We start from the raw sequence: 23,702 nt of genomic DNA, 5'->3' as shown, positions 1-23,702 counted from the left end.
GCCTAATCCAAAGCTGAAAGGAAATCTTACCTGAAGACAGTGAGGGCTGATCATATTGTAACTCAAAACAGAGCTCTGAAGAAAAGGAGGGAAAGGTTGTTCCTAAATTGCTCTAATTTTTCATCAGGTAGTCAGAAACAGTAACAGTTTCAGTGATTATTTCTATTGATCCATAAAATCCTTTAAACTAAAACTGTGGAGTTATCTATGGCTGCCAGCAGCGTGCTTTTGAAAAGCTCTGCATAACATGAGGAAAAAAGTATCTACAGAACTGAGCTGGAGTTTGTCCACCATCGTGTAGCCTGCGCAGAAAGGAAGATCAGAAGACCCAGAAATACAGCACTAATACATTCCAATACATTTACTGTGATAAAACCATACCAATATCTGCTTGTATGAGAACACTGCCAGAATTCTGATGTGAAAGGTATACCTGTGCCCAAGTATGTAATATTTGCCTGCTGGAAGTGGTGGCTCAAAACCCATCCGCTGATATCCTTAGCACTGCTGTGAACAAGAGATCTTTAGGCTGAGGGTGTCCATGTGCGAATAAGTCCCGTGTTAACACAATGCCATTGTCATTGCAGCTATGCTGAAGAGTATTAAAATTGTTGAATTATTCAGGCACTACGGACAAGTAAAGCGTATGGATGTAGGCGTGAATGATGGCCTTCACACTGGAATTTATGCTATTAGGATCTTCTTTTTTAAAAATCAAAGCTGTGACCAAAGTCAGCGTACTGATAGGATGTTCGTGCTGATGGCAGGCCTGAGAGAAAGGATGCTTTCTGAAGTTAAAAAAAATAGTGTTTTTTGAAACACCTTGTGCTAAAAACCTTCAGAATCAGCTTTTGTCTGTGTGTGCAGTAACCAAAGACGACCTCTCTGTGCAACGTGATAATGTTGTGTGGTTTTAAATGTCAGTCTTCGTTGCTCTTACAGAATTTGCACTGGTTAGAGGCTTTCTAAATGTGTATTAGCTGGCCCCATTAGGCCATGGGTTTTCCTTTTCTGAACTTAACTTTTATTTTTGAGTAGCTGCTTTGGTGTGCTAATCCTTTTTTGCTTTTTTCCTCCATTAACATTCAGTGCAGGAAACAATTGTTTTTAAAACCTCTTCTGTTTTTTAAACACAAAGAAAAAGATATTATTGACTTTATTGTTCTCAAAATAAAGTTTGAATTGCAGTCCCTTGCCAGGCAGTGAGTAAACTTTCATTGACTTCCCGATTTGTTTTGATGCGTTTGCAGGAAAAAATATTGCCTTATAAAAAACAGCATATATCTAGACATGTCAATTAATAAAACTCTGAGCTTGCAAGGATTGGTTTTGGATCTTTATTAAAGAGTGATAATGCAGACAGGCAAAGATAAAAAGCACGTTGCACGTGCTATCATTGTGATCAATACAAGGGCTCTGCAACATTTCCTTCAGAAGAGAATCTTACTGCAGGATGAACTGCTATAAGAAGCACCTTTTGAAGTATCAGCTCATTCCCAAGATGCATCCTCATTCTTTGCTCACAAAGAAACTCTTCAACTGGGAGAAAAAGAGCTTGCCATGAAAGTAATCCAGTACAAACCGATCCAGCCCTGGTACTCTGGGTGCTGCAAGTGGTAGCTTCAAAGCAGGCTCTCCCTGACAGCCGGTTATTTCTCTAGGACTGAAGAATCCTTCTGGCAGATCGGTTGTCTGGGCGTGCTGTGGTCATTTTAAGAGACCTCTTGGTATTTTCTTCAGTGACTGAATAGAAGATTCAAACTAAGGTTACGCATCCTTGGGGGGGCAGGGTGGAGATCAGTGCTACCAGCTGTGGTCAGACTGAGCGCTGATACAGGTCTGAAATAACATCATGAGAGAGAGAACGAGGTTGGGGCGGGGAGTCTCAGATGGAGGATAATAGAACACGCTTTCAGTTTCATCCTAAGTTAGCCTCTTTTTCAAGTGTTGGTGTTGGCCCTTGGGGAAATTTTGAATACGCTTTGTGATAGCAGAGAAGCTCCATAGGAGAGAAGAGGTGGATTGATGTGACTTTGTAATTTTAGAGTCTGATGGCAAAAGCTAATGAGCTATCTACGTTTTTCTCTGGCTCAGAAAAATGGGCTCTCAGTTTTAACTTTCTCTCAACAAAGGAGCAGGTGGCCGTCTTGAAAATTTGAAGTTGCATTATGAAAAAGAAGCAATCCATTCATCTGTCCTTTCCTGACTTCTAGCTGCCTTAAAGAAAATAAATGAAGCTGAATCATGGCACAGCAGAACGCTGAGATAAGAGCACACAGTTGTGATCACAGCAAGTAGGAGGAGCTGGGGATGTCCAGCTTTTAAATCATGACCTGCCTTAAAGAGCCTGAGTGAAACTGGCAAGATGTTAGTAACACACAATGCTTTCTTTGAAAACATGTGTGCTTTACCTTAGACGGCAGCACTACTGATGTTTTTTTTCCCATGAAATGCAAACAGAATCGTTTTATGTCTTCCTCTTAAAAAAAAACAAAAACTTGCTTTTAGATTTACTGAACATTGGAGAGGGCAACGTATCACTTGCTCTTCTGATGCCTTAAGCTGCTTAATGCTGGGCTCAGCTAAGTTGACAATTAAGAAACAAAAAATCCTGTAGTTATTGTCAGTGAATAATTTTAGATTACGCTAGCATTTTATTTGAGTGTTTCTTCAGGATAAAAACTTTCCATCCGTTTCCTGGCAGTCACTTCAGCACAAATGGTTTACATGTCACATCATGCAGGAACTTGGGTTTCATTTTGTTGGTATAGTAGCAAGGGAGCATAAATAAGTTTCACTAACTGGGCTTACTTTATAAAATAAATAGATAAATTAGTTACAGCAACAAAAGCAACAGCAGAAAAGATGGAAAAAATTTCTTCCAAAAGAAAAGAGTGCTTTCCTGTTTTCTGCCCTGTGCTGCATTGTAAGATACTAATAAATGCCACTTGTTAGTAAATAAATACTGTGAATGTAAGCTCTTGTTTGAGCTAATATAACAGTTAAGAGCTTGGAAACAGCACAAAGAAATTTCTTCTGCTTTGATTCATTCTTTCTATCTTTTCCATTCTTTATTCAGCCACCTTTCAATGACACTATGCTTCCCAAAATCCAAATATTTATGTGCATGTAATAAATCCTGCAGAGTCCATTCCTATGCCAGATATGTTCCAGCAAAGCCAGAGTCTGCTTCATTGCAACTTTAGCCTGAGAGGCATTGGGTAACCCTGAGTGAGCATGATTCAGCAGTCTCCTTATAGCTCACAGTTAACATCAAACACAAGGGTGGGCCTGCAGAAATTAATCAAGAGCCTGCCTCTGGTGAATCAGAGGCGCAGTCTGGGCCGTGTTAAAAGGTGCCCCAGTGGAATTAGAAAAGCAATGCTGGACTCTGTGTCATATGGATTTTGATAAGAATGTAAGTCTTCCTCCCTCAGACAGGTGGAAGTGACGTTGTTTTGGTACGCACTGAGTCTTCACTGATGTGAGGAAGCACATCACCTTAGGTCTGAGCCCGTCTTTAGCTCTTCCCTCACGGTGCATTTCTCCAGTCTACCCAAGTGTCCCTGAAAAGGAAAATGAGTCACAGCCAGCCAGCCAAAGGATCAAAATATGTGTTGTTGAGCTTTTGAGTGCTGCTGCTGAAAGGTTGTGGTTATTTAGGAATGCACTGTGATTGAATTGGTTGCCTTATTTAAGGAAAATCTCTCTTCCCTACTAATATAGAGTTCTGCATAAAAGGTCCATGTATCTTGCTTTGTGAAGCAAACAACCAGATAGCATCCTCCCATATAGGAAAAACTATTTCCATCATGTAAAATGGGTCATTATCTCTGGAGCCATCTTAAGAACAAAAATCATTAGCAGCACACTGACAGGAAACTCTGCAGCTCAATAAAATCATTTCAGTGTATATTTATGTTGATTTTACTCCAATCAGATGTTCACTGAAAGAGCTCAGATTGATGTGAAAATATCTATGAACAAACAAATTGCATAATATAACAGTATTATCAAAGGCCAATACAGAAATACATGTAGACAAACTTAGGAAATTAGAATAGAAGTTGCTTTTGTTCAATGACGTGATAGTGATATAGGATCATCCTGAAAACTGACTATTAATTTTTGTTGCCCATCACAAGGTATTCGAAAGCTTTTAGACTTGTCTAGAAGAGTGCTCACAGAGAGACAGAGTAAGGGTGTTATTTTTAGAAATGCATCCTGGAGATGGTATTCTAAGGGTGCCATTTCACAGCCGGCACAAGTAGACGCAACATTTCTACTGCTGCAGAAAGGATGGTCCTGCTTTCAGCCACATACTCCCAGCTCCCTTATTGGTCATGCAATTGCAGTTCGCCTGAAAATGAGCCCCACAAAAAGGAGGTCCTGGTCTTCAGTTGGATTAGGCAACAGAAATCAGTGCAGGCCCATGGGAGTGAAAGCGCTGACTGACACGGAGGAGGGTGAGCAGAAGGATGGGGTCATCCTCTCCATAGACATCACAGTCTTAGGTTTATTGGAGTCGGTTATGAAACCACATCTGAAGTTCTTCAGCTGAGGACTCAGAAAAACCAAAACGCGGAAATGTTTTTCAAAACCTCACAGTTCACACTAAGTTACTCTGTTTTGAAGATGTTGGATGAACAACCAGTTACTGGTTCATTTAAGGCTGTTACTGTATCTGACATTAAGAAAACTTCTATCTGTATTAATGTTTGAAGTAATTTTTAACCTCCAAGTGCCAAGGCCTGAGTTCAGGGCTCTGTGCTGTTCCTCCACAGCTGATACCATAATTCACCCTTGAGACCTGCTAGGAATGCAGGGAATGCAACCCTTCGCTGTGATTCAGGCCCAGGTCTATCATGAACCATAAAAAGACTATCTTTTAATCTTTAAAAGAAAGTAAATTACTTTACAGTAAACAAGCAAATTGGCTCCACATGAGAATGTCTTCTGTGCCAAATAAACTTCTTTTCAGGCTGCAGCATTAGAGTATATTTCATGTGATTACGGAGTTTGTCCACACTGAGCTGAGCATGTTTTGCAGCCCTGCACTTGTTCAACCTTGCTGAATAAGTCTTCTTTGTGTGGATGGGAAAAAAGAAGAAAAGATAGAATTCCTCGTACGATTCATATCAGAACAAAGGAGGTTTCTGCTGGGCTAGACCAAAGATTTACCATGCTCTTTATCAAAAGATGATGTCCAACAGAGGATGCTTATGAAGGAGAGTAAAATCAAGAAACCAGACTCCAGCAATGAGAAGTTCAGCAATTTCCAGGGCTGGAGGTTATATCTCAGTCATCGTCTTTAATAACTACTGAAGTACTCATCCTCCATGAATTCATCTCACTCCTTTTTGGACAGTTTATTTCCTTGGCTGCAGCTAATCTCCATACTGTAAGGAAAGCTCATTATTTTGTTTCAAATCTGACACGTGGTAATTTTACTTAGATTCCTCTTAATTCTACATCTGTGAGACATTTTCTTTCTAGGTCTGGTTGAAAACCAGTATTATTTTGTATCAGAGCAGTTCCCATGGCGTGAGAAAAAAGTATTCAGTGTGAATAGGCCTCCACATGTTGCTGCGAAGAAAAAATGAAATGTTCTTATGTTCTTCTTTCTTTTCTTGTCTCTTTATTTTTCTTTTTTTTTTTTCTTTTTTGGCTTACCAAGATTCAGTAAACATTGTTAGTGACACAGTACTGACTGAAAGTTTTCACGCAGATATCTGGTGAACTCGCTTAGGATGTAGAAGAACTGGAATTACAAGGAACAAGCTGTGCTTAATCGGCTCAAAAAGCAAGGGGGCAGGGTGCAAGAGGAGTAAGGAAAGGCAGAAAATTACTAGTGTGTATTTCCTCTCCATTACAGAAGAGCATCCAGATATTGCATGCCCTTACTTCTATTTTTGCTTTCACAAGTAAAAATATGTAGTGCATTTCCCCCACCCAGTGATTTACATCTTCTTTGTACCATTTTTCTGTTGATTTAAGCGGGTCTGTTTTTACAACTACTCCCCGAGATAATTGGGAGGGTTGGATTGTGAAAACAATTTGATTGTTTGACAACGTCTCTCCTTGTGTATTTACAAAACTGTTCTCACATTATTTCAAACCATCCTGAAACACTAAAATACAGCCCCAGGTTATGCTCTTATCAGCACAAACAGGGTTAGCAAGTATGGGCCTGTTGCGTTCTTGAATGTGGAATGGGGAAAGGAAGATGAGCAGAGCACTGCCATACTCCCCTTGAGCACTTGCTACTCTGGAGTGAAGGTAGGCATCCCTACACTGCTGACTGAAATGCTCTTAGGGCTTTACATACAGTAAAAATTTGCAGTGTCAGGGAAGTATCCATAAATTTGCTCTGCTCACTGGCCAAATTCCTGCTGTGGAATTTATTCCTAACTGAAAATGCCCTTGTCCAGGTACACCAGAGGAAATTTCTTTTAGCTTAACATCATTTAGAACTTGACCAGTGTCACCAGTGTGGAATTTCTAGGGCTTAAAAGCAGAAGAGACATGAAATCACCCTGTCTTTTTCTGAGTCAGGAAGGAGTTCTGTTATGTCATTTCCAATGTTTTACCATCGTCAACTTTAAATGTGTCAAGAAATAGGGATTCCATCACTTCCCAGGGGAGTCTGCTCCAAAACCTCTGTATAATCACTCTCAGAAAGTTTCCTTGATGTCCAGCCTTCAATTTCCCATTCTTAATTTAACACCATTATATTCTTTGTTTTTATATGCTGAATGGTAGCAGATGTCCAAAGCCTTGTAGTTGGCTTCCTAGAGAAATCGATTACATGTTGCTGTATACATTAGTTCTTGTGAAAAGTGAAAAGATACCTCATTTGGTAAACCATGGAAGTTTAGTAGTCCTAGTTTATCCAGATTGCAGTATAGGGCACAACCTAATCTGAATTTCTCTAAAATTACCATCTTTTAGAATTAAGTGGACAAATGCAGAAGAAAATATGTTTCACTAAAAGAATTAGTGATCTGGAGTGTGAATCCTTCAGTTTTGAGTATCTCCCAATAGCTTAATAACAAGCTGCAAAGATCGAAGCCATCTTGTGAGTCACTGGTCTGGTACATGAAAAGAGCAAATAGAAATTTAGGCTGTTACATGCAGAGTATTTTGTTAAAAATGAGAAAATACTGATGCTACAACACAAATTAGTTGATCAGACCTCATCCAGAATACTGTGTAGTGTTTGCTTTCTTCTTTTAAGAGAAAAGATTTTGGACAAGAATGGGCACAGGGAAGGTGTCTGTTGATTAGAGAATGGGGGATCCTGCTTTCTGTGAGACAGAAGAAAAACCTAAATGTAACACAATCAGTCATGATTTTGTAGATGGAAATTATATCTAAAAACATCAGGAAAGGGGCAAAGAGGGAGAAAATGACTAAAAGAACAATGTCATGAGATCCAGAGAGTGTGAACTAGCCTTAAATTAATTCAGTCAGGAAGTTAGAAAACAAAAATTGAGATTCTGAAGCACCCTATACAAGGACCAGTGCAGGCAATAAATATAACTCATTCTGAGAGGGAGCTCACTGAATTTCTGTGATGCAACTGGCTGTTCTTGATGAGTGATTCTCTGTATTTGCCCTTTCAAGTCCTTACGTCAGTTATATGGTCAAATTTAACAGAGATATCCTTCGTGAGCTCCTCCCTGAATGGAAACAGCTTTCAGCATGTCAGAAGGATTGGCCTAAATGTCAGGGTGAAATCATTCTGCAAAGGCAGAAATGGTGAACTGCTTAGCTGTATTGAGATGACATAGAACAAATAGGTCTATGTTCTATTTCTTAGAATGTAACAAAAAGAGGTTACAATTAATAAAAGCCTAACATGAGAGGGCAAAGAATTAAAATGAGACATAAAACAGAGCGACACTTCATGAAGGAAGTGAAAGGACCACCTGGAAGTTTCCCAAGCAGACGTGAACAATGATCTGAAGGCAAAAAAAATGGAATATTTGTCAGGATAGCAAGTTGAAAAAGTCCAGATGGATTGAGAAGTCTGCTTGCAGCGTTCCCCATATGGAAAATGAATGGATTTGGCAAGTCACATCAGTGAATGACAACCAACCCGTCTGCAATCAGAGGGCTTTCCATGGAATATGGGATGCCAGAAAAGCTTGGATAAACTTGAAACTGGGTAACAGAAATAACCTGCAACAAAGACTTGAGCTGAAAAAGCATCATGTGAAATTAAGCAGAAACAGGCTACTGTGGAAGTAAAGTGAACACTTGGATGTGAAAATGAACCAACCAGGAGACTGCATGTGTGTCTTTTACTTAGTGATCTTCCTGACACCTTATCATTTCCCAGCTCAAATAGCAGAAATGCCTACTGAAAATACAGGGACTCTTGACTTTGGCATTGTACCCTGAATGAATAGTGAGAAAAAGGCACAGAAGAGAACTTTTCTGGTAGTCCTCCCAGGCAGCCCAGCTCTGATGGTGCTTCAGAATTCACACTCAACTACAGCTATTCAGAGATGCTGTCAGGCCATGATAAATGAGTCAAGGACTAAGCTAGCAACCTTAGTGCATTTGAACACTACTAAGAGCTAGAGAGGAGAGGAAGAGAGACCTGAGGATGCTTGCATTCTTCGAGCAGACATATACCACGGAGCCTAACGATATATTAGCAATGATTGGGAATTGCAGTCAAGACAAAACAAAGAAGTCAAACACACTGTAAGAATCTGTGAGATTTGCTTTGGAGCTTGAATATTTCCTTTTTATTTTTCCTTTTGAGAGGAATCAGAACACGATACAGCTACCATAGAATCTGCTTGTCTGAAACTCAAGCAGAAGAGTTCCATGTTTAGTAAGGGGAATGAAAAAGGAGATTGTGATTCAATAAATTGTGTTTGTAGGCGAGTACAAGGAGTACCGGGTGTAGTTTATAAAACCAGAAAAATTGACATCAGTTCCAAGAATAAGGAATGATTCAATTAAATGTAAGTGTCATGAAAGATAAATACAGAACGCTTTTCACAGCTCCAAGACTAGTCAGGGCATAACCTTACAGTTATCTAACAAAAACTTCCAAAATAGTTCAGGAAGTTCCTCCAGACTGGATGTCAGACCATGCAGGTACATGCATTGGCTTGAGTTTTTGTTTAGATCTGACAGATGAACAGCAGCAGTAGATACTAGGATATTAATGTGTGTAACTGTCTCTACGAAGTGTAGAAAGGCCACGAATTATTTACTGATGAGCCTCGCTAAAAAAATTCAATAGGATGTTTGAAAATAAAACATTTAATTGTTCTCAAATGCACACAGAAGTTGGAATTGCAAAAATTAGGAAAATTAAATTTTAAGATGTATGGTATAGAATTTTGGTGTAAGGCAGTAGCTAAAGCAGTGGAACGCCCAATGGTCATTTTGGATTTTGCTGTGTCTACTTCTGTAATGAATGCAAGGCAGAGTTGTTCTACATATACAGTCTAAACTTAGAAAACATGAGCAGGGAATGTAGCGTCTCAGGCAGGAAAGAAGGGAAGACAAATGTGCACATTGGTGTTGATTTTGTTTTGGGGTCATGTTGTTGATTTAAAAGAGGAATAAGAGGAGTACGAACCTTCTGCTTAGGAAGCAGAAAAGTTTTGTTTTGTTTTTTAAATTAACAACAATGTAATCTGTACCTTGAGTGTCACAGGTAGGATTCTGACTGTGAAAGTCTGCCATCTAAGCAGCTAAGTTATTGTTGATGAGAAGAAAGATGAAATATTTCTTGAATAAATATATAGGCAGAAATCTGCCTTCATCTAATTTTGGGCTTCACTCTTAGCTCTGGTTCAGAAAAATATGATAGTATAATATTTGGTATGGCTATTAACATGCAAAATAAATGTCTTACTTAAAAGAATTACTGTTTATTGCAGTGAATGTAGAGTACTCCTCATGTTGTTTTCCACCTTGGCTGTTAGCAGTAGATAAAGTCAAGCAGATCACAAGTGGAGCCTAGTAGTAATCAAAGGAGATGTACTAATCAGTGTAATCAGGAAAATGAAGGGTGGGATATCTCTTCTCAAAGACTACATTTAACACAGGTCAGATGAATCAGACTTTTAAAAGTACATACTTCTTTCCACTGACTGTTAAGTGTGACCAGCTGAGATGTGAATTGTAGTCGAGTCTGAAGTCAGATGAGATAAATCCAGCCCAAGTCTATCCTGATACTGCTGCTGTCTTGTCTCTTCCTTCTGTATTTGGGGTGAGTCACAAAGAACATCACTTATCAAGAATTCCATCGAGATGTGGGCAGAGCTGAGACAGCTCCCAGTGAAATGAAGTCTAACTGAAGCATAAATGCAGACGTATGTTTTGGATAAATCTGTAAAAGCAATTAAGCAATTTTCTGGAATATGCAGCTGAAATACTGAGATCTCCCACCCAAAACACAAAGCATATGCAAGGCCAGTTAGGAATCCAAGCTATGTGGGTGAGCAGGTTTGGCAGAAGTCTGAATGGAAGTGCAGAAGAGCCATTGGTATTTGAGAAGATATCTGTGTGAGAGGGACAGAGAGAAGCAATTGGAAGCAGTGCAAGAAATACACACACGAGTAACACTCAGATATCAGAACAAACATATACAGCAAAATGTTGAGAAAGCTGAGACCTTCTGGTCTGGATGGAGTATTTGGGATAAGTCCTTGAGAAAAACTGTCTCCTGCTGTTTGATTTGTTCAGGGAGAGAGGATTTTCTGCACCTTTTTATAAAACAGAATGAAAAAAAAAAAAACCCAACTTGTCTTCTGTGATCACTTCTGTCATTTGCTCCTCCTCCCCCGGCCTCTGACAAAAATATCATAGGAGTCCTTATGCTGATGAGATTTTCAGGCAGAAACTGTAAACTAATATGGCCTGAGGATGTTTCATCTTCAAAACAAAACAAAAACAAACAAACGAACAAACAAAAACATAAAATATCTTTCTTCTGTATATACATTTTATATACATAGTGAAAAGTTTCTGAGTATAAGAAAGTGAAAGACCAAAGTCTGTGAGAGTCTTACTTACTGCCCCAAAAGTAAGCTTGAAAATGAAAGCTGTCAGGAGCTGCCAATGTGTAATGTTTTGGGGAGTGCCATAAATCAGTTGAGACTTTATAGAATAACGTGAACTTTTCATAATACCACTCAGAGTAATCGTTTTCAAAGAATGCAGAAGATTGCTGGAAAATGTGAATATCTTAGTATGCAGTGTAGTATACTGGGATGATCCAGATGCCATCTTACATTAAGAAGAAAAGTATATCTCAAAACATGCTCAGTACAACAACTAATCTGAGAGGATTGGAAATAGACATGTATCTTCTTAACGTAATGCTTTTTTCCTTAATTGTGTTTGCATATTTATACTTCAGCTCCATCAAATGAAAAACAGCATGGAAGCATAGCTTAGAAATTGGAAGTATTTTGCTAGTTTGCATTTTCTTATATCTGTGCATCATAATGGCCCTGTACTTCAGCTGGTATAAATCAGCATGGCTTCAGTGGACTAAACTGAACTATAAGGTGAATGAGAGGGTCTGTCTTTAAATCAGCAGAGAATATTTGGCATTTGGTTTATTTTTACCTTCCATTTAAATTCTGTATTTAATTGTCTTTCTGTTTCTCTTTCACTGTCTAATGCTGCTCAGTTTTTAAAGAGACATTCTTGCTTAGAAATGAATGTGACTATTTAAGTTAATAAGGACACAGCTGGCGCTGTGTAGGTTCAGTGCTACTATAAGCTATAGGGAGATTTAAGTGCTTTGTGACACTAAGAATATCCTGCACCTTATGTAATTTTATCACCAGAAGAATTAAATAAGGAGGGGCCTGTGCGTGGTATCAGTTCTTGTGGGAAAATATGCTTCAGTGACTTACTGGCACTGGGTTTGGAATGTGGCATTTAAAAGTACCTTTTTACAGTGGGAAAGAATTTGGTCAAGAATAAACAGTCTGACCTTGTTAAATGGACCAAAGTCTGTGCATAACCCAGATCCAGAAAGCTAGTTTTTGCCAGTTAGTGAGAGAAAAAATTAAGCAGTTAATAAAAAAGTGCAACTGGGTTTTGTAGAGACATAATGAGGCAGATGGAACAGAGCCAAAAAAGATTGTCATTGAACTATGGACTTTTCCAGTCTGTGGGAAGTGAGCTGTGAGCTTCAAACATAGCTTGAACTGGAGTTTGAGAGGACGTTAAAAGCAAACAGCATCATACGTTGTGCCCGGATGGATTCAGGTCAAATACAGGACTAGTGAATGATTTTCAACGTATATCAAATCCACTTATATTACCATCCACACTGGAAAATGTAAAAACCATGAATTTGCAGGAAAACAATTTATCATATGGGCCGTATTTTACACACGAAGCCCGGTGTCTGCAGGCATAGTCACTTGACTAGCAAAAATCCCTTTGATATCAATGAAGGCAAAAAACATAACCAAAAAGCGTGGAGCAAAACAAATCACTCCTTTTTGGTTTTAGCTTCAAATTTTTGCCGAAGGTGAACCATCACACTGGTTTTGAATCTGCAGAGCACGAGATCAGTCAATGCATCAGCTTCGGTGCAGTCAATGGAAAACATCCCTATAGCTGCCCCGTGGCCAGGTTCTCAGTCTGGGTTTTCATATTCAACTTGGAAAATAGAAGCACTTTCTCTGAACAAATATTCAAGCTGCTTTGGAGGAGTGGAGTATACAGAGAGCAGCAGTGACCTTCAGAAATTGTGTTTGATGTACTCAGGTCAGGGGCTTTTACCACAGAGTTCCCACAGGTACTTTGCAGAGTACAGACTGCTTTTTTTCCCCCAGTGTTAGCATAACGGTGTCATAATAGCAAAGTAAGCTTCTCGAGGCCCTGCAGGTGATTCGTTTCCAATGAGTGAGTGAATGAAAAATTCTATGGCAGCTCAAGAATATGAAGAGGCATTGAAAGACGTTAAGTAATGCTTGGAGTACTGTTTAAAGTACTCCACTGCTTGGAGTACTCATTTAAAGATCAGAGTAGCCAGGTGAGATCCGCTACCCCAGCATTCAGTGCTACGCAAAATGTATCCTTCACTGCAATTATCAGCAAAACTAAAATAGTAACATCTCCCCATCATTAAGTTCAAGCTAGGCACTGAAAGACGTAACAGATTAAAAAGCAGCATCAGATAAAATAATTACAGGAAAGAAAAAATGCATGTTTGTATCAGGTAAACACAGATTAAAACTTAGAAAGTGCACCCATTGTGTTTTGACACGTTTGGATAAAGAATTTGTGTTAAGCCAGAAAAGAAGAAAGCCTCTCTCAATGTAAACACCGTTTTCAGATTTTTATAGTCAATGTAAACATCTTCTGAACTGTGCCTGAGTTTCCTGAATTCTGTCTCGCTCTACTTTGTGTTTGCAACATCAGCTATATATTTACCCTGCAGAGAGTTCTGGAGGCCCTAAAAGGGGTGGAGTTCCCACCCTGCTGTGAGCAGTCTCTGTGCGCATTCTATGTATAGCCGCATTTGACAGATTGACTCCTGCACTATCAAACCGTCAGGTCCTCTGGCTGAAAACAGGAGCTAAACACTGCTAACTCTAAATGTGTGCTAATTCGGGTTTATCCCCTTTGCTAGCATTGGACATTACCACAAACTCACAGAAGAGCAATAATAAAAACTCCTATTCTTGGAATTTGCAAGCAATGATACTTTTTTCCCCCAAACTTTGCTTTTTTTCCCTTAATCCGTATGTGTAAATGTTCTCATTTCCCTTATATTTGGAGTGGACTTCGTCATCCAGCTCTGCCCGATAGCTCCATCCCTCACCTTTACAGAGAGATTCCTTTATCGATTGGATTCCCCAGGATGGCATCAAGGAGTTATTGCTTCCACTTCTTCACATCACTGTGCAGAAAGAATAGTATGCAAGCACCAGGTTGTCTGATTTACATTAGATTAATAACATGAATAACTCAACCAACGATAGCTGTAATTAAACCCAGAAGTCTGAAAAGACAGCATGAGTGTGTGACAGACGATATAAGTTTGTTGGGTCTAACGTTTTCTTCTGAAGATTCTCTACATGTCCTTTCATGTGTGGAACCCATTCGGAGTGGTGAGCGTCAGCCTCTCAGTAATTTCTGGGGAGACGCATTCTGAAATGGAGAAGGGATGTCCTTCAATCCTGACTGAACATTCATTTCAGGACTGAAATATCCTGCTTTGAGTACTGCTTTGGGATTTCCCAGAATTAACATGTTTGTGTAAGTACGTTGTCCAACTGAGGAGCTCAGCAAAACTGTTCTCTCCTGCATGATTCTGCTGCAATCTTCTGGAAAATTCCTTTTGCGTGGCTTGTATACATCTGTGTGTGGACTTGGAACAGTATTGACACTGCAAAGTATCCCCACATTTGGCCACTAGAACTGAAGTTGATGGGCTGTAAAGATGACAGAATCCTGCCAGGTTAAGTTCATTTAGAGAAACTACAGATTTATTTTCTGCCATCAGGAAAGAAATTTCCTACAGCTAAGCTTTTGCTCTCATTATTCCCTCAGCAGAGAATATTCACTTTTAAGATCCAGAACATCACTGTGATAAGGGCTGTACAAATTTCAGTCAAGATCTAGTATTCTTTCATACCCTTTTTAAAAGACCTTTATCACACTGTATATTTATGGGAAAGTATTACGTGTTTCTACTAGGATAAATTCCTACTTAATACATTAATTATTCTTAGTTGATGTAATGCTTCTAATCAAGGATTTTAACTGTATCACCTACTCCTCAGGAGAAGGGAGATTCCTGAAAGATCTCCCTGCTATGTTACACAGTATGTTACTCCCCTGTGGTGTTTGTAAGGGTGTAGTTATGCATACTGATCTTCATTCTTGGGATATTATCCTCTCGGAAATGCAATTTGAATTCATATAATTTAAATTACAGGGTTTTTACATTGTCATTCTAGCTTATTTGGTCAGGAAGTGATGATGAGGAAGGAACTTGGAGATGTAGGAGGAGCTGGACTGCTGTTTTATCCTAAGTGTCATAAATATACTGCAGTGATTTTTAAAATTACACTGTTCTGGTTAGAATAAAGCCCATCCAACTTCTTTATTTCCTGCAAACATAATATATTCAATAGCACATCTCAGTCATTATGTGTACCTTAAATATTGCCAGCTGGGAGGCAGGAGGCGGCAAAAGGAGATGGGGACAGTCTGCTTCATCAGGGAGAATGACGCCATACAAATACAGTGTCAGGGATTTGTCACTGTTGGTTTTTTCCTTTGTTTATTATTATTATTATTATTGTTGTTGTTTTTATTTACTTATTATTATTTCTTGTTGCTTTAGGCCAAGGTGTGTTTGAGTTCTGTTGCTGCTTTGCACTTGGACAGAAGATGCTTCTTTTCTATATGCAAACACTTTGTTTGCCACATAGCAGACGTTCTTTCCTAGTGAAAATATGAAATATCATACCCCAAATTTGCAATTAATGTGACAAATGACATAAGTTCTGTTCTTTCCTTTGCTAAAGGTGCTTCGCAAACAGAATTGTTCCAATTCAATTATGTAGTATTTTAAGACTAATTAAAAGACATTCCAGAAACTTTTAAAGTCCTGCCTTCGTGTAAGGCATTGTGGCTTGCCTCATTATCTTTGTGCCCACGTGGCCTCAGACGAAAATCTCAGTGGTGCTTTTCCATTCTGATGATGGCTTGGTGGATGAACTAATCAGAACCACTGATCACTTGCAGACTTAACATGGCAGTATACCTTATTTAATAAAAGGAAAACGAGTGAGTTTCGGTAACAGTTCCTCGGTTGCTATAGAAACCGTAGGATACTTGACTGCTTTTGGACCCCTGTCCTTTGATATGCCAAGTGGTTTCTGTGAGTTTTTAATGTTCTCATCAGCTATTGAACCTGCAGTCAAAATCAGACAACGAGAACTTAAATCCTGTGACTTGAAGAGAGGCAATCACTAACTTAGCTTTATCTAGTAGAATTACCACCTATTCTAATGGGGTTTCTTTGAATGGTCTGCAGCAGTGAAGAGGTATCCATACAGAAATCAGGGCCTCAGCTCAGTGTGCTGCAATTAACTCATATGGTGAGACCTACATCGTTAGATGTTTTGCTTGGCAATCAGTTGCACTTGTAGAGTTGTGGGGAGCAAATTTTTATGTCACATCGAGTTCAGCGTTGGTCAAACCTTAGCTGAAGGAAACGGCACCATTTTCCAGGAAGACAGAATTGCCCACACAGCAAAAATCTGTTATGACACAGTATTTTTAGTCATAAGGTGGCCTTAGTGTGAAAGGGAGACTCAATTGGATGCCTGTTGTGTTTTCAGATACAGAATTGCTTTGTATTCAATTGATTGAGGGACTGAGTAAGAGAAAGAAGCAGATGCTTTAACAGCATATAGATAGGAAGAATTTCATTTCTCCATTTCTATTATAACTTATATTATGCTCCATGTACCAGAGCAGTTAATAGGTAAAGTAAAAAGTCACACACGTATTATGACCACGAGGATTTCCCAATATTCAGGGGTGCTGATACCTACGTGTAACTCCTGGCACCTTCTGTGTCCCAAAAAACAAGGAGAAAGGATGGGGGGATGGAATAGAATCATGAAGGAAAGTCTTTTTATTTTCTTCTTTTCACGTGAAGGTTTATAATCAAAGGGGAAAGTAAATTAATTACATGAATATTAAAAGGTTACTCTTCTATTCTAACATTTGGTCACAAGTTGTCTAATGAAAAGGAATGCAGGCTGGAGGGCTGCCATGCCTTTGCTTCTTTCTGCAGAGGGCCACAGGCTGAAGCAGTGATTGTGCGTGACAGATTCTGGGAACAATGAGCCTGCGCACAGATCATCCAGATGGAGCATGCTTTTCTAAATTACACCAACAACAGGGTGGCCCACAGGCAAACAAAATAGTTAAACAATACATAATAAAGTTTTTATTTGGTATTTCCTGTGAGCCTCTGCCAGTTGCCAGGGAGTGTACTGTATTTTTCTTTTGCCGTATTAATTGTTGACCACAACTGGCAAAGACCCAAACTAGCACGGACAGATAAGGGGGGGAAAATGGCATCTGGACACTAAAGCCTCAAGTGTACTGGGAAAAAAAAGCACAAAAAATTACAGCATATATCTGGAATTTTCCAACTAACGATGTGCGGATGTGGTAGCGCTAGGGAAAAAGAGCCAAACTGAGCCTGCTTTGTTCACTAAGAGAGGCCCCCCTGTAACATTCCTTTTAGCTGTGCATATTTTGGCTTCAGTTGTGCAGTTTTAACTATATACTGTGTATGGAGCAGTTCAGTTGTTGCTGCGTGAATCTAATGATTTTGTTACGAGAAATAAAATGCTGTCAGTGCATGTGAATTTTTGTTGAACTTTGGGATGCTTAAATAGACGTTGTGTTTTAAATGCTAAATTATAGGTGTTAAGTTTTCAGAGGGAAGAGAGAGAAAATTTCATTAAGAACAAGCCATCGCTGCAACAGCTGCAAGGAGGAGATCCTCCGTAGCAGTGAATGCTGCCTTTTTAAACTCATCAATGAAATCAGTCCTTACAGTTATCTGCTTTAGGCAGAAGCCCACAGCATAACATTAACACTTGGATAAAAACAGGAGGTTGCATAAACATGCTAGTTTGATACTGTTTTTTACTACCTTTTGTCAATATAAACAGTTTAGGTATTGGCATCTTTTTAAGGAAGTTTTATACTCCTGATTTACTGTACGCAGTGTTGTGATTTTGTTATTACTAGAACACAGCAAAGAGAATAAACAAGAGCAGGTTGCTGTTATTTTCTTCTACAGTTCCAATAGCCTTGCAGGTATTATTAGGCAGCTTCTCCAAAGAAGATGAGAGTTGATGTGGAAGTTGTCAGTATGTATAGAGAAGAGAAGCAACTGCTTTAGGCAGTGACAGGGTTTGCAGCTACAGCAGGTCCGTACTTCAGTTGGTGGGAAACAAATTCTTGTTGTGAGCTTAAACTGTCATATATATTTACTGCATCTTTGGATATACTTGGACCGTCCCCTCGTCACCAGCAACCCTGTTGCCACAGACTTGTTTTCACTTCCAACTCACATGCTCTTTCTGGCGTTAAGTACTTTGTTTTTTCTTTGTTTGTTTTTTTTTTCGTTTTAGGGCAGAGATTTTTGTGATTGGTTTTAGCTGCAAAACATGGAAGTCATCTTCCATTATTTCTTTCTACATACGCAGTTTTCTTCTGTAAAAAAAAGAAAAGCATATGAAAAATAGTAACTTCTTCATTTGGTGTTCTATTCATACGCGCAGTGCTTATCAACAGTGCAGAAACTATGGATCAGTAACATGGATTTCTTCAATTTGAGCTTGCGGAGTATCTGGTGTAGTGGATGACTGTCATAAGCTGATTATACTAGAAGGAGGCAGGACACGTTGCCAGTGGACTTCCCAGATGTTAGCTCCCATTCACCGTCCAGCACACTACTACTGGTATATTTTCCCCTCAGATCTGTTTTCCTGCCTCTCCTCCAGCTCAGTCACTTTTCTCAACTAAATCTAGCTCCCACCCCAAATCCTCTGTGGAGTTTGCCCTCCCACTGGTACCAGTCATGTCCATTATCATCTTCACTATCACCCTGGGTCTCGGCTTCAGGCCTTCTTCATCAGCCCCTGTCTCCTCATAGTCATTTTATGGATCCCAGTCTCATATGCCTTATTGGTCATTTTTCCTTCTTCCCTCCATCACTAATAGTCCTTTTTTTTTCAGTCAGTGTCATCTCTCACGCACATTCCCAGCCCAGATTGTTATTTAACCCAGCAGGGGGATGTTGGGCTTACATGCACTATTCCCCCAGTCTGTCCGGTTATTTTCATCTCTGCAGTTGAGTGTGATAGGTTCTTCTTCAAACATGAAGAAGACCATTTACAGAGTAACAAGCTTTCTGTGCGGTCAGGAGCTTGAGATACCATGATGTCTCACTCAGCTCCCTGAAGCTAAACTCAGGCGTGCTCACTGAAAACAAAACTTTCTGAAAATGCAATAATTATGCATTAGTATAAAACCTTACTGAGCATGTGCAGTTTTTCAGATTTATGACGTGGCCGAATCTGCAGCCAAGTTTTACAAGGATGGCAGTGAGGTCAAGTTCCACAACCTTTGTTCCAAAACATGAGGGCACCAGAGCTTCTCAAAAAGAAGGTGACCAGAATTTAAGATGGGCAAACCAAATGTGTTTCCCTAGCCTCACTCGTGGAAACCCCTGAACTGCTTCAGCTGAAATAGTACAATAAAGCTGAAATATTGCAATAAAGCTGACTATAAGCCAGAGAGATACAACACAGAAATATTTTTGTAATCATTGAAATCTTGGTAAAGCTGTAAGCTGCTTCAGTAAAAGGCCATGCTGTCAGCTACCAGAAGAAATCTGGAGAGTTAGGAGAGTCTCAGAGAGACTCTGATTCCTTCAGTAGATGCCAAGGTGCCTATGAAAACTGATTCTTTTTCACTTGAAAGAAACTATGTATTTCCAGTCCCTAATGGAATCTATAAATATAATTAATGCAAAATTAGGTACGTAATTGGTCACAAGCTGCCAGTGTGATATCAAAACACTACATCATTAATAGAATCAGTTGAATGACAGAGATGAATATAGCTTGATACTGTTCACTGGCAGGCATGAAACTCCCTGAATATTATTGAAATCAGTAAGCAAGAGCAGATCTATGCTCGGTAACATAACCATAACAATATTGAAATTGCTTTAGAAATTGTCTTTACAAGTCGTAATTTTCATGTAGTCACAGAATTGTTTGGGTTGGAAGGGGCATTCAAGATCACCTGGTTCCAACCTTCCTGTCATGGGCAGGGACATCTCCCACTAGATCAGGCTGCCCAAAGGCCCATCCAGCCTGGCCTTGACTGCCTTCAGATATGTAGCTCTCAGATATAGTAGATACAGTAGATTCAGATATAGTAGCTCTCTATAACTACCTGAAGGGAGGTTGTAGTGAGCTGGGGGTCAGCCTCTTCTCTCGTGTGACTAGTGATAGGACTAGAGGGAATGGCTTCAAGCTGCGCCAGGGAAGATTCAGGCTGGATGTTAGGAAATACTACTTCTCTGAAAGGGTGGTCAGGCACTGGAATGGGCTGCCCAGAGAGGTGGTGGAGTCACCGACCCTGGAGGTGTTCAAGGAGCGTTTGGATGTTGTGTTGAGGGACATGGTTTAGCGAGAACCATTGGTGAAGGGCGAATGGTTGGACTGGATGATCCTGTGGGTCTTTTCCAACCTTAGCGATTCTATGATTCTGTGATTCTCTGGGGCATCCACAGCTTCTCTAGGCAACCTGTTCCAATGCCTTACCACCTGCATAGTGAAGATTTTTTCCTTATAACTAATCTAAGTATACTTCAGTTTAAAGCCATTACCCCTTGTCCTATCACTACTTGCCTTTGTGATAAGTCCCTATCCAGCTTACCTTAGGCCCCCTTTAGGTACTTGTAGGCTGCTAAAAGGTCTCCCTGGAGCATCCTCATTCTCTTCTCCAGCTGAAAAACTCCAACTCTCTCATCCTGTTAAAAATTTCCTTTCCATTCTTCACTCAGCTTGTATTTGTGCTTGGATTCACCCTGACAAAGGTGCACAGCCTTGCACTTGGCCTCATTGAACTTTCTGAGATCCACACAAGCTCACCTCTCAGACCTGCCCAGGTCTCTCGAGATAGCGTCCTTTCCCTCCAGTGTGCCCACTGCACCACACAGCTTGGTGAACACACCACACAGCTCTCATCAGAAACTTGATGAGAGTGCACTCAGTTCCACTGTCCGTGTCACTGAGAAAGATGTTCAGCAGTACTGGCTCCAGTACCAACCCCTGAGGAGCACCACTTGTTACCAGCCTCCACTTGACCATAACTCTTTGAGTGCAGCCATCCAGCCACTTTTTTACTCACTGAGTGGTCCATCCATGAAATCCATCTGTCTCCAATGTAAAGACAAGAATGTCACATGGGACAGTGTCAAATGCTTTGTACAAGCCCAGGCAGGTTACATTTTTGCAACCTAATGAGCTATTTTTCAGCATAAAATATGTAACACTTCACTGGAAGTCAGATTAATTAGAATAGGCTTCATTTCCCATAAGTGCTTTGATTCCTTGTCCAGTCAAAAACTAGGCAAGTCTTTGAAAAAGGAGCTGATTTATATGTCACTTATTCTGAGAGTGGCAAGTAGTCTGTTTTGTACTTGAATGAGATACAATAGATTAAAACTACATTGGTGCCTCGCATGTGACCTACATCATGTACATGACATTCCTGCGTATAGCATTTCCTTGTGAACTGTCATCCCAGGACCTAGAGGCAGGAATGGCAACATAGTTAAGAGAGGTCATCTACAGTATCTGACATTATTTTTCAGGCTCAGAATTGTTTTAAGAAGTACTGTTAGTCTCCACATAACTGCTTTCAAGGCGTATTGCCAGACTAACACTTCAGTTATTCAGAAGAAGCACTGAAGTCCTCTTTTATTTTTGCTGATAACACCTTTCCTGCAACTGAAAAGATGTAAAATCCATTCTGTTTGATGATTAGTTACGCCATTTGCTTGTTTTCCCTTTACTGGATTATGCTAGTAGATAATTTTATCCTTGATCCCATTTCATTTAAGTTTCACTTTCAAATTTTCCTGCAGTAGCACAAAACAAAACAAAGTTTAACCAATATTTAAAGTTGCTTTGTAAACAAAATTTTAAGAAGAGGTCATTTAGACCTATGTTTTACAAAAGTTTCATATTACAAAACTAAGTTGGGTCTAAAATCAGCAGTATCTTTCTAATAATCATCCTACTGTTTATTCTTGTAAACTCCTAGCGTCTTACCTTAATGATTTTAAACAGCAGTAATATAACCTCATGATATTAACAAAGCAAAACAAAACAAAAATCTAAAATAAATATTCTTTGGTTTTGATTATAAAAAAAGACTTTTCCCATGCAGACTGCCATTTTCCAAGAAAAACAGATAGTATTTATTATATGTAATTGTATCCTCTCTAGAACACATAGGCTATTCCTGATTTCTTGTCTCTAAGATTACTTTCAAAGTAATTTCACTTAAAATCAAAGATAGAAATGATTCCACTGCTGATGTCTTCCTCTAACCACCCAGAGCTCCCAGTGATATCAGGTGAAATTACGTGTGTATTTGGAGTCAGACTGCAGCTTTTTATGAGCTTCCAGTTGGCTCCTTTAACACACAGACTGATAACATCAGCTTTCTCGTGCACGGCATTTTTACCTTAGAGAAACAGGTGAGTTCCTATCAGCTTGTTGCAAACCTTCCATATCTTTAAGTTTAGACCCTTGGACCACATGGCATCATTAGGAACTGGTGATCCCAATACCATATGCACATGGGCTTGGTCTCTCTGCAGAAGCTCTAGCTTCTAGCACCGCTTCCCTCTTCCCCTCCTCAGTGTTCACCAAGTCATGTACTGAAGGATTTCCTGGCTGCATAAGAATGTTATTTACAGGAATTCCTCTGAAAGTTCATTGAAGAGGGTACGACAATTGGCTGTTAATGCTGTGTAAGTTTTCTGGACATGGCAGGCGCTCTTAATTCCTTGCAGAGACTTTTGCATGGAATGACTTTCTCAGTACAGATCTTTGTGTGGAAAAGGCGCGGGCAGGAATCATGATGATGATGGAGAAACACGTAAGGACTACAAAATTGATTTTTCCAAGGCAATGTAGTCAACTGGTGGCAAGGTTGATGTTATCACAAGGGCTCTTGGCTCCCTATCTCAGGCCATGAGAACATTTACACTAGCTCTCTGAGTATATTTTCCATTTGATTTATTCTTCTTATTCAAGGATGGATTACATATTGAGAAAACCAGATTTGAATGCCTTTTTTGCATGGCTATTTTTATTGTTTTCTAAGGACTTTTCCAGATCCATAAGGAATTCGCAGGACAGAAAAAAAGGGTCATGACACAGGAGGAGAGCTCCTGAATTCTGTATTTTTCATTCTTAAGAAAAACCCTTTAAAGTAGCAGGTTTACATTCCATAGTGAGTGCTCCCGTGCAGATCAGCTGGTCTTCAAGTGTCATTCCTCCCTGAGGAATCCCAGCAAATATCTGATTGGATATGGAGAGACAGAACATTTCTGTGTAAATTGGATGTTCCTTTCTCTCCTGGAGACTCAGTATGCTCATGTTTCACAATCCCTGTGCCTATAAAGTATGTCCGTTGCCTGAAGCTGGAAGTGTTCACTTTGTAACATGCAAAGCACAGCTAAACGCATTTCTAGACTATTAAAAATACCTCTTAGTGCAGCAGCACAGATAGCAGATGCAGCTTATATGTATTAGTCCATGCTTCCTTAACCAGTACTGAAATCAGAGTCTTGTCAGTTGGATGCCTGGAAGTAGGTCTAGACCCTCAGTGAAAATGTTTCCTCTCTAAGGCCTCTGTGCAGACAGTGTGCAAGGGGTTAACAAGGGAACTACTCTGAAAACAGAGGCAGAAGGTCACCGGCGGCAACAGCAAAGACTCCTACAGCCTGCCATGGAGAGCCTTTCACCCGGAGTTTCCCACCCAGGGGATTGTAAACATTGGCTCACGGCCATGGCGTCCTACAGAACTTCTCTTTACTTTCAGCACATACGTTTATACGTCTTAAT

At 39.8% G+C, this 23,702-nt stretch overlaps 1 protein-coding gene across 4 annotated transcripts in view; it reads left to right on the top strand.

Moving 5' to 3' along the window:
• Nucleotides 1-23,702, top strand: part of CDK6 (cyclin dependent kinase 6) — a 133,898-nt gene that overhangs the window by 55,726 nt on the left and 54,470 nt on the right. The window lies entirely within an intron of this gene.

This window comes from Gallus gallus, chromosome 2, assembly GCF_016699485.2.
Source record: "Gallus gallus isolate bGalGal1 chromosome 2, bGalGal1.mat.broiler.GRCg7b, whole genome shotgun sequence".
Taxonomy (NCBI): Eukaryota; Metazoa; Chordata; class Aves; order Galliformes; family Phasianidae; genus Gallus; species Gallus gallus.
The sequence above is the reverse complement of the archived record's forward strand: the minus strand, read 5'-3'. Positions and strand labels throughout refer to the sequence as shown.